Source organism: Stomoxys calcitrans, chromosome 3 (assembly GCF_963082655.1).
Source record: "Stomoxys calcitrans chromosome 3, idStoCalc2.1, whole genome shotgun sequence".
Lineage (NCBI taxonomy): Eukaryota > Metazoa > Arthropoda > Insecta > Diptera > Muscidae > Stomoxys > Stomoxys calcitrans.
Window position 1 is genome coordinate 197,777,674 of NC_081554.1, and position 15,903 is coordinate 197,793,576.

A 15,903-nucleotide genomic window follows, 5' to 3' on the forward strand; every position below is an offset into this window, starting at 1 on the left:
CCTTTTGATTGTTTGATGCATGTCTGAAAATTTCTATTAAAATGCTCTGCTTGGTGTCTCCATGCAAGCAGTGACAGTTATCCTTCTTCTTTTCATCATAAAGAGTCTCGATTTCATCAATCTTTCTTTACAAATCCTTGCTATGAAATTCTATTCTTTGGTACAATGTCTACACTGAGAATGAAGGTAAGCAAGAGGGAATAGAAAATCAAGTGTTTTGACATATGAACGGATATCCAAGAACATGGATGGACCTGCAAAGGTATCCTTTATCCTTTGTCATTGCAAATTGCAGTTTTTTCAGTATCATTTTGTTTTAATAGCTTTTCATTCTTCTCTCAAAGTTTTTGTAGATTTGGATGAAGAAAGCCAGAGAACACAATTCAAAACAGTTAGGGAGTAACAAGAGAATGATTGAAAAAAAAACAAGGAAAAAGGCGTTACGGGCCGAACTTTAGATACCCACCACCTCGGGTATATATGAAACCACCTTTCGTCATAATCCGGTGAAAAATGCATAATTTATGCCCCCATATGGTCAAAATAGGGTACGACTTGGTTTAATAAGGACTAGTCATTGTTCAATTGTTTAGAACCAAATATTGGTCTATTTGGTAGCTATATCCAAATATAGACCGATCTAAACCATATACGACACGGATGTCGAAAAGCCTAACATAAGTCACTGTACCAAATTTCGGCGAAATGGGACAATAAATGCGCCTTTTATGGGCAAATCTGGCTCAAATGGAAGAAAATTGTCGAAAAGCCTAACCCAACTCACTGTCCCAAATTTCGTTGAAATCGGACAATAAATGCGCCTTTTATAGGCCCAAGACCTTAAATCGAGAGATCGGTCTATATGGCAGCTATATCGAAATCTGGACCGATCTGAGCCAAATAAAAAAAGAATATTGAAGGGCTTAACACAACTCACTGTCCTTAATTTCAGCAAAATCGGATTATAAATGTGGCTTTTATGGGCCTAAGACCCCAAATCGACGGATCGGTCTATATGAGGCCTATATCAAGTAATAGTACGATATAGCCCATCTTCGAACTTAAGTTGCTTAGGGGCAAAAAAAGAATCTGTGCAAAATTTCAGCTCAATATCTCTATTTTTAAAGACTGTATCGTAATTTCAACAGACAGACGGACGGACATGGCTACATCGTCTTAGATTTTTACGCTGATCAAGTCGGAAATGGATATTTCGATGTATTGCAAAAGGAATGAAAAAATTAATATAGCCCCATCCTTCGGTGGTGGGTATAACTAGTTAACACTAGTCCAACACAATAGCTTTATTATCGTTCGTCTTGCCATTCTGAAGTTTCTTGGCACAAACTTCAACTCGTCTCGACTTCAGATAGATCGTTGGGAATTGGGAAGACAAAATTTCCCCAATCAAATTAGCTCTACTCAACATTATAGAAAAGATAAATGACACTGCAATAATTTCAAATCATCATCTACTAATACTCCACATTATTGCAACAAGAGAATAAAATTAATTTGCCTACAAATTAAAAGCATTCCACAAGTACCACACACACACACACACAGAACGGAAGGACAAGTTCCCTAGAGATACATTTTTATTAGCAAAAATATAAAATGTCCTGTTTCGCTTCAGTCATTTTGAAAAATGCAATTAATTCACAAATACACCGGGAGCATTTTCAATAAACATAAATGACTGCCTGTCGCTCTGTCTCTCTGTCTGATGAACTGTTTGCCTGCTGATGTTTACATACGCAGGGACTGTGATTAAATTGCCAACACACAGACACAAGCAGCTGACAAACAAAATAGGCCTCCTTCTTCCTTTGGCAAGCCATTAGGAAAATTGCGTTAGATTAGAAAAGCAAAGGAAGGCCAAGAAGGGAGTATCCTGCCAAATGAAATTTGCTTCAGCATTTTTACACATCCGCCACCTTGTTAAGTGGAGAACAAACATGGGAATTTAAATTTCAAGATGATTAAAATGCTACACATAATCACCAGCACCACGTGCACGATGCGAATGAGCCGCAGCTTAATAGAGCCTAAACGCAAATAAATATTCGCCCAAAATGAAGTGACACGAAGACAGGAAATAAACTTTACACCAAAATGTAAGCAGGGTTTCCGTTTGCCATTAGTATTCAAAGAAACAACGAATGGTTAGAAAAATATCAAAGAATGGAGATATCTAACAAAAAAACTCTAGAAACTCTCGGGTTTTTGTATGAAATTTCATTAAAACCACGCCTTGCTGCATATTTTCGAGATTTTCATACAAAATCTTGTTGAGGAACCAACATCATCATCCAGAGTGTTAGATGTACGATTGATCCGTGGAGCGAATATATTTTCGGATCATTATCTTGTTGCAGCAAACATAGCGAGGAAAGTACGATCTGACACTACACGGAAGCTGGACTTTGAACAGCAGCAAACACAACAGAGGCAGCGGCATACACCACTCGACTGACCCAACTTCTTAAAGAAAGCACTCCTTGTTCCGATGATATATTGGCGTAATGGCAAACTATTGCCCACTCCATGGAAAATGCCGCGAAATCCATACTTGGGTACCGGAAGCCTCCTCCAACAAACCCATGGTACGACCAAGACTGTCGAGATGCTTCTGAGGCCAAGAATGCGGCATATAGAGCACTGCAATCAGTAGCAAAGCGCCAGATGAACGAAAGGTATCGTGAGAAAAGGAGAGAGGGAAAACGTCTATTCCGCAGAAAAAAAAGGAAATGGAAAGACATGAGTGTGAGCGAATTGAAATGTATAAGAGTCAGAATAAAGTCCGGAAATTCTTCCAAAGAATTAAACATCAAACCGATGGCTTTGGTGCAGGCACATCCTCCTGCTGAGACAAAGAAGAAAGTCTGGTAACTGACACAGATAGCATGCTTAGGATATGAAAAGAAAATTTTACCCAACTGCTAGTGTCCGACGTTGTCGGAGAAGAGGATACCGCAGAACCAATCAATCATGATGGTATAGAATGTTAACCTTCCGACTAAAGAACAACAAGGCAGCAGGAGCCGACGGGTTACCCGCTGAACTATTTAAAACCGGAGGCGACACGCTGATAAGGCGTATGCATCAGCATATCTGCGCAATCTGACTAGAAGAACACATACCCGATGATTGGGATCCTGGAAAAGACATTAATTGGCATGGTTTTAAACTGGCTTTTCAAAAGCATTAAAATCTGAAAAATTTTTTGGGTGTTCCAAAATTCGAAATTTTTCATGGGCTATAGCTTTGTTCGAAAAATTGCTAAAAAATTCAAAGTTCGATATTCGAAAAGATTTGCACACGACGTGATTGCCCATAGTGTGCCTAATGAAATTAGGCACAAAATTCGAAATTTTGGAGCAGTTATGTCATTTTCAAAAACGGAATTTTTCGAAATCGAAAAAACTTATTTTTCCGCAATTCGAAGCATTTTTGAAAGAGATCGTAATATCTTCACTTCGATATTCGAAAAGATTTTCACACGACGTGGTTGCCTATCGTGTGTCTAATGCAGGGCTGCTTTCAAATTTTCGAAATTCGAACTTTTGGAGCAGTTATGTTATTTTCAAAAATAGTCTTTCGCAATCGATCGCTATCGTGATCGAACGATATCCGCTTGAAATTTTGCACAGATACTTCTCAATTAGGCCCCGCAATTCTTATCTAATTGTGCACGGAAAGTGCTGAAATTTACAGTAGTAATTTATTATGACCTTCAATATTCACTATAAGTATTGTCCAAATCGGTCTATAAACTGTTATAAACTTAACTCCCGATTAGTCTTCTACGACCTTAAGGTCCTTTTGAAGAAATTTGGTACCAAGTCTATTAGAGAAAATTTTTAACAGAATCCATAATGGTGGTTCCCCAGATTCGGCCCAATCAAACTTAGCACATTTTTACTTGTTTTAAGTTCGCTTAAAAATCCCATCCACAGCTTTCATAAAGTTTTGATTTTCCTATCAAATTTTGCCTTTAATGTTTGAACGACAACCCTACTCACAGATGAGACATAAAAATAATCACCAAAACAAACGACATTGCTTAGAGGAATTTGGCAAACAAAAATATAAGAAACTTTGTGATGAAGTAGGCCAAGATGAAGCAACCAAAATCCATCATCTGGCATAATCACCAGAGAGCTGTGAACACGTCTGTGTGCTGCTGGGCGTAGTAACAGCAAAGCATCGCCGCTACTTTATATTGATTTATGCAGTGCCACAGGTATTTTTGGGGCATTTAGGCATAAGGCGGCTTTTGCAAAAAAATAAAGAGACAAAGAGGAAACAAAATAAATATTTAACCCCAAAGAGATATACAATTTTTTATTTATTGTATATCAAGGAAATCACACCAGAGAATTTTGCCAAGGACAACACTCAAAAAAGTAACCACCTACCCAAGAGCTACTCTAGCAAGCGAGCAAAGGACCAGTCAGCTAGCAACACTTGATAAAAATAAAGTCTTTTGTCATTGTTGACATAATGTTGACAGCCATGGAATTGTAAGTTATTGCTGATGCTACCCAAAGCTAAACATTGATGTTGCTAAGCTGTAGCAATGTCGCTGCTGCCGGCTAAGATGAATAATTTCATTAAGCAATGCCAACCATCCATCGTTTTGTGGACAATGTTTTCTTTATGTACTGCGCTGTCGTTTCATAGCTGGTGGGTGGCGGGGGAATTGCTGAATGGAATTAGAAAAGCAACATTAAAATCAGAAAGCGTAAAGTAATTCGTCTTTAATTAATTTCCCCATTATCCATGCCTTGCACAATGAGTGCGCCACATTCCAATCCAGAATGAGGAGAAAAAGAAATTTTATAAAATAGAAAAAAATTCAAATATTCTCCTCATTATGCAGACGGGGAAGTAATAAATTCTTGTTTCTTGTAGACACCACTAATTGCCAAGTGTAGCATGATTATTGTCCTCTTTCGAGTTTGTCGTAATTCTGAAGAGAGATTTTCTGGGATTAAGTGGCAAAATATTTCATTTGAATGAATAGCAAAGGTACGTCTTTGGGTGATAACATTATTTTTATTTGAACGAAAAATAAGGGAGATAAAGCAGATATGATGGCATAACGTTCATCAAAAATGGTTCGATTAAGAATATTAAAAGAAAGTAATTCCAAAAAATATAAAAAATACTTACAGGGTAAACAATAATTAAACCTGAAAAACAAAAATTTTAAAATACAATTAAAAATTGATGGGGAAACGTTAAACGTATCAAAAATAACAAATAGTAACTTAAAAACTAGTGACGACTCGAGCGAACATACTTTGTATCCCAATGCTATAAATTAAGTTTTTTGTACCAACTCAGTAGTCTAGTTCCAAACCAGTTTATCCACTAGCTCCAAAGTAATCAGGGCTAGTTCCACTTCTGTTTATATACAGTGTAAACAAACGCTGAATTCGGAGCACTGTATGGTGGGATGCCGTAGGGAAGAGGACGCGTGCAAGGGAGTTCGAGAAGGTCCAGAGACTGGCCTGCGTCGGTATCAAAGGGAAACTGAGATCCGCACCACAGGCAGGCCTGGAGTCGATGCTGGTTATGCAGCCTATTGGGGCCTATATTTGGAACTGCGCCGCCAGGGTAGCGCTTAGGCTAAGCGAGCTCGGCATGCTAAAGGAGGATGGTTGCGGCCACAGTTCGGTTATGGGTGTTATGGATACCGAGGGTAGACAGAGGAGGATCTCCGACTACCTGGCACAAGTTACTGGCTGGACAACTGGGTATTTTCAGGTCTATATCTGTGTATGTTGTAGCCACATTTCTCCGACTACCTGGCACCAGTGACGACTGGAGTGAGGGCATTTGCGATTAGTTTTCCTGAGAGGGACGAATGGAGGGCGGATGGTGTACTTGAGGAGGATGAGACCTCGATCTACACAGATGGCTCCAAGATGGAGTCAAGGATTGGATTGGAGGTCTACTCTCTACACTCAATATCAGTGTGTCTCTGAGACTGCCGGTTCAGTCTCCGGACTGAACGGTCTTTCAGGCAGAGGTCTGTGCCATTGCAGTGGCCGCAAGAGAAATTCTGGTAAGGGGCTTACCGCCCTCGAAACACAGAATTTATGTGGACAAAATGGCGGCGCTCAAGTCTAGCGTCCGAGGATGGTGAGGTCGAGATGAGTGGCGGATTGTTTGGAATCCCTGGACAGGCTCCGGGCCCACGATGTGACGCTGACATGGGTTTCTGGGCATGAGGGGATTCCAGGAAATGAGAGGGTGGACAAGTGCGCCAGGAGGAATTCGTCTGCGCCGGGCGGATCAGTCATCGATCTTGCCTACGTGCCATTTGTCGAGCTACTGAACACAGTAGATGGGAGGGCCGGGGCGACATGGATGGCGAGGTGGGACTCGGTAGATGGTTGCCGGACTGTGAAGACTCTATGGCCGGTCATCGACCGAAGGAGGCCGATCTACAGAGATGGCTCCAAGATGGAGTCAGGTACTGGATTGGGGGTCTACTCTCATACACTTAATATCAGTATGTATCTGAGACTGCCTGACGAACTTCTCACTGAGATTCTTCATTCGATATCGCTGATTGTCCAAGGCTGCAGTATGGAGCATTCCAATCTGTGGGCGCGCCCGGTAGGTTTCGGACTTCGATAAACCCCACACAGATCGAAGTTCAAAGTTACAGCCCGCGTGCTGCTTATAGCTCTCACATGTCGGATGGTCTATATCTTTGACATTGAAGACTGTATCATGGCTACAATAGGCCCCAACCCATGATATGGTGTTTTAAATGGACATCGTAATCTACAATCTCAGATGGAACTTTTCATTAATTTCTTATTTCCACCACATTAACAGCTGTGTAAAAACCAAATCACCATGCCCATAATTTCTTTATTTACACCTTCTACTTGGTATTCCAAGAAGTTTTCAAAATTTACCCTTTGGATTGCTATAATCGAAAACAGCAATCGTTCATAGGTAACTTAAAATTCGATTGTAAACCAATTTATCCCCCACTGATGATTACAAATTCCAAACCAAATATCAATATGCCACCACTTTGCCTTTGCATTAAAATCTCGTTGGAAAATTTCAAATCCTATTTCTGGGAACATGCTACGAATTCCAGTAGTAATTTTCACATGGTAGAATATTCAGCATCAACTTGAATCAATCCAGGCAATGGCAACAACACAAAAAGTTTCATATTTCCCTGAACGCCATCAACTATGCATAAATTCAATTATTCAACGCACAGCGCACAAGGAATCAAATGCCCCAAAAGGCTCGGAGGACCATACATCATGACTTCTACCATCAAAGAGTCCACTATACTAGGTGTGTCAGTGGTGGGCAGAGAGGTTCGTTATCATTTGCTATGTGGGAAGTTTGCCTTTGATTAACCAAAGGAAGATGGTGTGGGAGTGAGCTGCAATCATGCGACGATAGATGTCATATATGCACGTATGTGGGCTACTCCTTTCTGTTGGCTGCTTGAAAATAAAAAATCAATTGAGCAGAATAACAGTTGAGTAACACCACAGCTCAGGGGAAAAGTAGAAAAGAGAAAATTAAATTAAGTCACAGGACTTGCAATTATTCAGGTACAAAACTTAATCGTCGCGCCCACATGTGGGAACATGAAAAGCCATGAGCTATTTTTCGCTACAAGGACATATTGGGTGCAATCCTAGCCTTCTCAAACCCGAACAAGGATGATCGAGAGATCAGTTTAAATGGGAGCTATATCAGGTTATAGACTGATTTGGACCGTATTTGGCATAGTTGTTGGAAGTCATAACAAAACACTATTTGCTCAATTTCAGCCAAATCGGACAAAAATTGAGGCTTGTAAGGGTTTAAGAAGTCAAAACGGGAGATCGGTTTACATGGGAGCTATATCAGGTTATAGACCGATTCGCACCGTAAACGGCACAGTTGTTGGATATTATAATTACATGCATGATTTGAGCCAAATCGGTTAAAAATTGCGGCTTCAAGGGCTCAAGAAATCAAATCGGGAGAACAGTTTATATGGGAGCTATATCTAAATCTGAACCTATATGGTCCATTCGCAATTGCCTAGGACCTACATCAATGTTAAGTATCTGTGCAAAATTTCAGCAGCTGGCTTTACGCGTTCGACCGCTATCGTCTTTCGACAGACGGACGGACGAACATGGCTAGATCGACTCAGAGCGTCGAGACCATCAAGAATATATTTATACTTTATGGGATCTTAGACGAATATTACAAACGGAATGACTAGATTGGTATACCCCCATCCTATGGTGTAGGGTATAAAAAGGCTTTATCGATTTTCCTGAAATTTTCACACAATCTACAGTCAGGGAGCTACCCCTGATGAAAATTAATTATTTTATTTACGCCACACAGGCAGGTTTGTTGACCAACCAGGACTAAATGGTAGTCAAATGAATGGTCTTTAGGTGTAGAGTACACATCTGATATCGGCACGGCACGGGATAACTATGAGTAACAGACCGTCTTGAACTTTGAGCTCCGTGGTGTTCATTGTTACCATGAGGAGCTTAGCTGGGAGCTACCAGGCATGCCCGCAGGTTGCGGATAGGGGAGTGCTGCATACGGAGAAACTGTAATTGCAGTTCCGGAATATCAGCGGTATCGAGTGTAGGGGTTCAGTGAGGGGACGGAGAAACTCTTATTGCAGTTCCGGACAATCAGCGGTATCGAGTGTGGGTTCTCAGAGATGGGCCGAGCGACACCGGCTTTTGCATAAATATTGAGTGCCATTATGTTCGATATGACAAGGTGAGGTATAACCAATGGGCAACACGTTCCCGTGGCGATCAGTCCAATGGACCGAAACGAGTTTGCTCACCTATAGGATCATGACGAGGAGCGACCCTCCTTGAATCTCTTACCCCCAAAAACTGGAAGCGCACATTTATGCCCAAAAGCACAAAATCGAATGCCAACGTAAGGTTTTTGGAGGTAGAACAGAGTACAAATCTTGGACTCTCATTTGAGGTAAAGTTGGCAGAAGAAAGCAGTTGTAACGATTTTATTAAGTTGAGTCTGTTGTGGTACTTTTATAAAATGTTTTTGAAAGAAGAGAAAAAATATGCAAACTAGATTAGTCAATGTGGATCTGAGAAGTACCCATGGCCCAGACTATCACGATGCCGCAGCATGGCCCACATACGTCTTGGATGCATTTGTGCTAAGCTATTCGGCAACCCTATTCCCCCATCCACCAACATGGACGGGGACCCAAAATAATTGTCCCATCCCATAGATGATCCTGCTTCTCTCTATAAGTTTCGCCCTGATATGATATCAATGCTATAGTCTTCAGTGGCGTCTGACTTTCCACATAGATCACAGCTGTCTGACAGGGTTTCCATACAGTCTTGCACGTACAGCATGACCTCCTGCGATGCTGAACGCCTGAGTTCGGATCCAGGTGCAACATCAGAAAAATTTGTCTGCTGTGGTTATCCCCTCGTGATGCTGGCGTCACACAGTGGGATTGAATTAAAAAAAAAATTGTCAAAAATATATCAAATGAGAACGCATAGAGGTAACTCTTTGAAATTTAAATACATAAATGCCTTCATAAATCGCAAAATACGAAGCTAATCTTGGGCAAAATTTCAACAAAAAAAAATTTAAAGTCGAATATCTCCGAAACCAGTGGAGAGATTTCTGAGCACTCTACAACAAAAAAGAGAATTTTAACAAGTAAAATAGCGTCAAGTTTGGCCGGGTCGATCTTTGGATTGGAAGTGCGTCTTTTATGGGCCCAAAACCTTAAATCTAGAGTTCGTTCTATATTGAAGCTATATCCAAATCTGGACCGATATGTGCCTTATTGCATTGTATGTCGAAGGGCTTACTTTACTCACTGTCCCAAATTTGGGCGATATCGGACAATAAATGCGCGTTTTTTGGGCTCAAAACCTTAAATAGGGAGATCGGTCTATATGGCAGCTATATCCAAATCTGGACCGATCTGAGCCAAATTGAAGAAGGATGTTGAAGTGCCTAACGCAACTGACTGTCTCAAATTTTGGCAAAATCGGACAATTAATGTGGAGGATCGTTCTAAATCGGAGGATCGTTCTATATGGCAGCTATATCCATATCTGAACCGATCTATGCCAAATTGAAAAAGGATACCCTAAATTTCAGCAAAATCGTATAATAAATGTGGCTTTTATGGGCCTAAGACCCTAAATCGGCGGGTCGGTCTATATGGGGGCTATATCAAGATATAGTCCGATATAGCCCATCGTCGAACTTAACCTGCTTGTGAACAAAAAAATCTGTGCAAAGTGTCAGCTCAATATCTCTTTTTTTTTAAGGCTGTAACGTGATTTCAACAGACAGACGGACGGACATTGCTAGATCGTCTTTATAGTTTCGGAAATGGGTATTTCGATGTGTTGCAAAAGGAATGACAAATTTAATATACCCCCAACCTTCGGTGGTGGGAATAAAAATCATACCACAAAATAATTTTATTTTATTTATTTTTTAAACCAATTTCGTAATTTTTTTTCTATCATTGTTGGCGAATGGAAATTAGGAATTTATTGACATTTGTCTTAAATCTCTGGATGTCAAAGTGGGTGGGAAAAACATTAGCCGGAAGAAGAAATAAGAATTCTCTCTATAATGCATTGTGCAGCCGCTGGCCAATCAACAAACCGGTGTGAGTTCCTGGAATGTCTAGTATCCCAGACAAACACCATTATAAGGATTAAGAAGACGAATATCAGACGAAAACACACCATGAAAGTACCGATAGAAAAGCGTCAAACAACCCACATTGCGACAATGTTCAAGGGAGGCAATAGAGTTGGATACCCTACTGCCCCCAATCAATGCTATCGCTCTCCTCTGTACACGGTCCATTAGCTCTAGGGATGATTTTGAAGCTCCAGCCCATACATGTGAGTTGTACTCCGTTTTCGGACAGTGGTGTAGATGTTAACAAGATAAGACAAAGTTAAGATATTCTAACACCCTTTAAGGTAGCTTAAACACTTGAATGCTTCTTTCGACACTTACGACAAATACGTTTATAGCCCAACGTACATCACTTTGTATTTTAATGCCCAGAACATCAAGAGCTTCTTATTGCTCAACATCTATACCGTTAATAGACAAAGATGATCGTAATGGATCAGCGAATCGTTTGTGTGACAACAAGCAGGACTTAGTCTTCCGTGCATTAAAAATCTACTCGATTCATTCGATCCCACTCAGAAATGCCCAACAAATCCTGGCAGAATGTACTATAGATGGTACACTCTGCCAGGATTGTCCCAGCATCTTATCCTCAATCTTTCGAAGACTCGGCCTATTGTCGAATGAGAATGAATGATAGAGATTACTGTCATCCGCAAATGAGTAGATCGGATTCCATGTCTGACTCAACAGATCGTTGATGAAAATAAGGGAAAGAGAAGATGAAAGAACAAAGCCCTGGGGTACACCTGCGGTCGATTTATGCTCATTGGATGAGAACCCATCTATAACGACTTGTATAGTGCGATCTCTAAGAAAGCTCGAAATAAATCGAACGAAGCCATTAAACTTTTCCAAACTCATTGCATACAGTCCCAAGAATCTTCACTTAAAGAGGATGATGTCAATGAGAGAAATATTCTACATCAAATTTCAATAAAGGCCAATGAAGGAAAGAAATCTATATGCCATATGGTACATCAGTAAAATATGGGTAGCACCAAACATTTAATTTATTTATCATACAAAGTGGCCTCAAAGTTAATACACCCTTATGTAGAAGTATCAAAGCCCATGTGATGTGTTATGTGTTAATATTAAACTGTTATTAGCATATGAAACAACTATTATATAAGGCATTTCCTGCTTAATACCACAAGTTAATCCATTCAACAGAAGTTGGCGATATTAAATTTACATAAAGCTCATGCTCCTACAACAGCATATTCCATTATCCCTTACACGCCCACACTAACTCATTATTTTCCATTTTATGTGAGAGATAATTGGTGTCAGTAGCAGTGCCTTTGCTGTTGATGAGTAGGTGGGTTTCCACACCACACCCCCGTCAGTCACTTTGGGTTGTGATAAATATTAATGAATTAATGAAAATTTCTTCCGAGCAATGAGCGAGAGGTGATTAATTTTAATATTTAATTCAAGCTAATTATAATGACTTAACATTTAAAGCACCTTGCATAAATTTGCACTTTTACTGCTGTACTCATAATGAAAGGGCTGCTGTATCATTGAGGGTTGGCTTAGGGTTAAGCCATTTCTTTTTTGTTCTACCAAGTTTTAATTAGGTTTTTTTTCCCAAAAATTCTAAAGGCATGCATAAAGAGGGAGGCGAATGGCTAGCTTTATTAATAGCATTTTAATCGTTTAAAAACTAAAATAGCTATTTAACTCTAGATTGGCCTACAAGGATGCTGTTTAAGAGAACTCACATGAAAACATTTAAGCCTTGTGTTTATAAAATATATATGTATTCCAATTAACTAACTCACAACAGAAGTGCCAAAGTGACCCAGAAGCTACCAGGTAGCGTGATATGATTACTATTGGAGGATGGTGATTTCGAAACGTATTTCTTTTTTTGGAGGCCATCATCAACGTACTTTTCAGCTAAATCAGACAATTATTTAATCCTTAAGGACTCAAGAACATACACCGAAAGATCGTTTTATTTAGAAGCTAATCAGGTTATGACCCGGTTATGATAAGTGAATACTTTAAGCGAAATTTCCATCAAATCGCTCAAGAGTCGGGCCATCGATTTGTATGGAATCTAAATCAGGTTGTAGCCCGATCTACATCGGACGGACATCACAATATCGCATAGCATAATCAGTGCTAACAGGTGTTCTTGACAAAAATTTTAATAAAAGTATTATAATATAAAACCAGTAAGGAAAGGCAATAGTCGGGCCGAGCAGACTATTTTACACCCTACAATTATAAGATCGCGCAAAAGATACATGTATATGATTCATCAAAATCTGAACCGACATTTTTCGAACAGATTGTTTGAAAATTGTTGTTACTACGGCCACATAAGTGCAAATCGGGCGATACATATATGGAGGCTATATCTTAATCTGATCCCATTTTGATGAAATCTTGTAGATATGTTAAGATCAGTAACAAAACAATCCGCACCAAATTTTGTGCAGATCGGTTGAAAATTTTTGTTACTAAGGTCATTTAAGAGCAAATTGGGCGATACGTATACATGGGAGCTATATCCAAATCTGGACCGATTTTGATGAAATCTTGCAGATAGCTTCAAATCAGTAACATAACAGCCCGCGCCAGCCCGTGCACATCGGTTGAAAAATGTAGTTACTACGGCCACATAAGTGCAAATCGGGCGATACATATATGGGAGCAATATCTTAATCTGAACCGATTTTGCGGATAGCTTAAAATCAGTAACAAAATAATCCATACCAAATTTTGTGCAGATCAGTTGAAAATTTTAGTTACTACGGCCATTTAAGTGTAAATCGGGCGATACATATATATGGGAGCTATATCCAAATCTGAACCGATTTTAATGAAATCTTGCAGATATGTTAAGATCAGTAACAAAACAATCCGTACCAAAAAATAGATGTGTCTTCAACTGTGAAAAATGAACATAGTACCAGTCTTAAAATATAGGTTTATTTGTCAGTTCTATAAAGGATATCCGTCCAAATCCGTCCAATAAAAAACGCAAAAATGCAAATTTCTCACTTCTCACATATCAATGAGTGCAGTCCGATTCAAGTTTAAGCTCAGGGACCACATTTTTATAGCCGAGTCCGAACGGCGTGCCGCAGTGCGACACCTCTTTGGAGAGAAGTTTTACATTGCATAGTACAACACAAATGTTGCCAGCATTGGGAGGGGAAAACCACCGCTGAAAATTTTTTCTGATGGTCTCGCCAGGATTCGAACCCAGGCGTTTAACGTCATAGGCGGACATGCTAACCTTTGCGCTACGATGGCCTCCGCATAAATATTCTATTTAGGAACAGGGGCAAACTTCTTACATATCAATGAGTGCAGTCCGATTCAAGTTTTAAGCTCAATGATAAGGGGCCTCCATTTTATAGTTGAGTCCGAACGGTGTGCCGCAGTGCGACACCTCTTTTGGGGAGAAGTTTTCACATGGCATAGCATGCCAGCATTAGGAGGGGAAAAGCACCGCTGAAAATTTTTTTTCTGATGGTCTCGCCAGGATTCGAATCCAAGCGTTCAGCGTCATAGGCGGCGCAGGCTAACCTCTGCGCTACGGTGACCTCCGTCCAACAAAACTTATTTCAAATCTACATTAAGTGAATTTTGTGAATAAGGCGTTCAAATGTTCTCTTCTCTAATTTTTATTATTTTTCAAACGAAGACATCCGTGATGGCATTTAATACAGACATCGTCAAGCGTCAAAAGGCCAAAACTTGTCGTAAACATCATGATGTAAAATCGTCACATCTCACAGCTTTGAGCATAATGGTCACAAATTTATATACTGATTGATGGCATTTATGACCAAAATTATGAGGTATTGCAAATGGAATGATGAAATCATCCTTTCTTAGGATCGACCTACTACTCGTCAATACCTACACCTAATTCTCCACATCGTTTGTAATTCTATTTTTTTTCTGACAATCAATCGTAAATTTTGTATCCTCCCAAAATATTTTTATTTCCTGCACTTCAGTTGATATTTTATTTTTAAAAAGTTCTTCCAATAAAACTATTGTCTATATGATTTGTCATTTTAAGCTTAACGCATTCATTCAACTATATACTGCCCTTTGTGAATAGCAACCGATTTATTAAAGCTTCCTATCAAGCTGTGCATTTCGCTAATCCCCTCTTTCATTGGTTTCATAAAATTTTAAGTGAAATTGTTATACTGGTATTGCAGCCTATTCATTTAAAATTTAAATGTTTCGGCTGGTCGGCCGCTTTAAATTGCCACCAATAACAATTAAGACCATTGTGTCAACACTATTATAGGACGCGGCAACAAATACGCCTCTGTGCTTATGAAGTGCGTTGTCGGCGAAAGTTCGAGGTCACCATGACAACAAGGTAATCATCCAGCATTTCACCATGAAATACAGAATTCAATTAAAATTGTCAAAACCACCCACCCAAACCCGTACGCGGATAAAGCCAAGCCAATAAAGATTGAAACAGATTTCATTCATTTACTCGCCGTGGATACGACGACCTGCATCGCTGCGGCATCTTTTCAATCTGTTGAATTATCCTTGTAAACTGTAGAAAGCTTTTCAAAGATAAACAGATTTGATTGTCGTCATTGCTGTGTTGAAAAAGAAGAACAACAATAACGAGAGCAGAGAGAAATGGACAAAGCGAAACGAATACAAAGGCCACTTAAAATAATGAAAAATGTAAGTAAATGACCGGAAGTGGATATTGCCAAGGGACAAAGAGTAATTTGGTTATTTAGCAGTAACTAGAAACTGCAATAGTAAAAGTGCCCCAAAGACAAACTGGGGCTTATCGTTTGTTGGAGGATGCTCGGCCGTCCATTTGAATACCAAAGATATTTTGAAAAATAACTTAATAAGCCATAAAGAAGATCAACAGAAGAGTAACAGAAAAGTAACTTTGATTTGAACAAATTCTACGAATTATTATTGGTGTGCTCAATTAAGCAATAACAGAAACCAAGACCAAAACATTTGAATATTCAATACTGAAATGATTGTTTCACCTCATTCAAAAAAAAAAAAACAGAAGAAGGAAAGTTATCAGTAATTATTAGGAAAATATCTATAAAAAACATTCCAACTGTTGGCAAAGGCTTCTCAGATTGTTTACTAGTAATTATAACAAATGTTCTGAAACAATAACTCAAA

The 15,903-nt window shown here is 39.4% G+C and overlaps 1 long non-coding RNA gene across 1 annotated transcript in view; it reads right to left on the reverse strand.

The window, feature by feature from the left end:
• Positions 1 to 5,177: 5,177 nt before the first annotated feature.
• Positions 5,178 to 15,903, reverse strand: part of LOC131996374 (uncharacterized) — a 204,047-nt gene continuing 193,321 nt past the window's right edge. Inside the window, exon 3 of the long non-coding RNA XR_009397823.1 lies at positions 5,178 to 5,198. This is a non-coding gene — a long non-coding RNA (uncharacterized LOC131996374). The remainder of the gene's footprint in view (positions 5,199 to 15,903) is intronic.